The sequence below is a fragment of the Cynara cardunculus genome (genome assembly GCF_001531365.2).
Source record: "Cynara cardunculus var. scolymus isolate 2C chromosome LG 12, CcrdV1, whole genome shotgun sequence".
Classification (NCBI taxonomy): domain Eukaryota; kingdom Viridiplantae; phylum Streptophyta; class Magnoliopsida; order Asterales; family Asteraceae; genus Cynara; species Cynara cardunculus.
The window spans coordinates 13943829-13944655 of record NC_037539.1 but is presented as its reverse complement, the minus strand read 5'-3'; the positions used below and the strand labels follow the sequence as shown (position 1 = coordinate 13944655).

Here is an 827-nt window from a genome sequence, read left to right as displayed (position 1 = left end):
CATTGCTTGACCTTGAACAGAACATCCAGACCATTGTCGCAAAGTTGGCTAACACTAATCAAATTATGTTTAAGCCCGTCCACGTACGAGACCTGGTTCATCTTGATTTCTCCTTTCACGATCATCCCGTATCCCTTGATTTTTCTTTTCTGATTACCACCAAAAGCCACAGAGCCTCCTTCTTGATGCAAATAGGAAGATAGAAGCTCTACTGTACCAGTCATGTGCCTCGAGCACCCCGAGTCGACAACCCAGGTAGATACATGCTGTTGGGACTGCAATCATACAACGTTTAATTTAGGTACCCACTTCCAATTGGGTCCTTTAAAATTAGATTGCTTCAAGTATGTGTTAACATCCTTAGTTTTGGATTTAATTTTCTTGGAAGAAGTGCCAACTTGTCTTTTATTCACCTCAGAGCCTTGACTCTTTGGGTGAGAGACATTATAAGAAAAGTAGTGGATGTATGCAGAAGGGACAAGCAAGAAATCAGAACAAGTGCAAGAAGAGACATCATAAGGAGATTGCATAAGTTTTTTATTAGTTCTCACAAAGAAGGGTACAGAGGTTTTGTTTTTAGAGCCCTTCCTAGATATGGGTCTCTTTTTACAAGATTCCTTCACTATTTTAGGCTCCTTTTTCAATTTTTTTTAAAGTTCTTCTGTATTTTTCCCTCCTTTGGTTTTCCTGCAATTACTGCAACAGAAGTTTTGTTAGTTAAAGGTCATTTTTCCTTTTGCTGCCAAGTATAAGTAGGCTTCTGAGCTTTGRRGACAGAGCATTGAGAGTTACTTTGCTTTGAAGGTTCTTTCTTACTTTTCTCAAGA

At 38.9% G+C, this 827-nt stretch overlaps 1 pseudogene; it reads right to left on the bottom strand.

The window, feature by feature from the left end:
• LOC112523721 overlaps positions 1 to 827 on the bottom strand; it is a 19819-nt pseudogene that overhangs the window by 3720 nt on the left and 15272 nt on the right.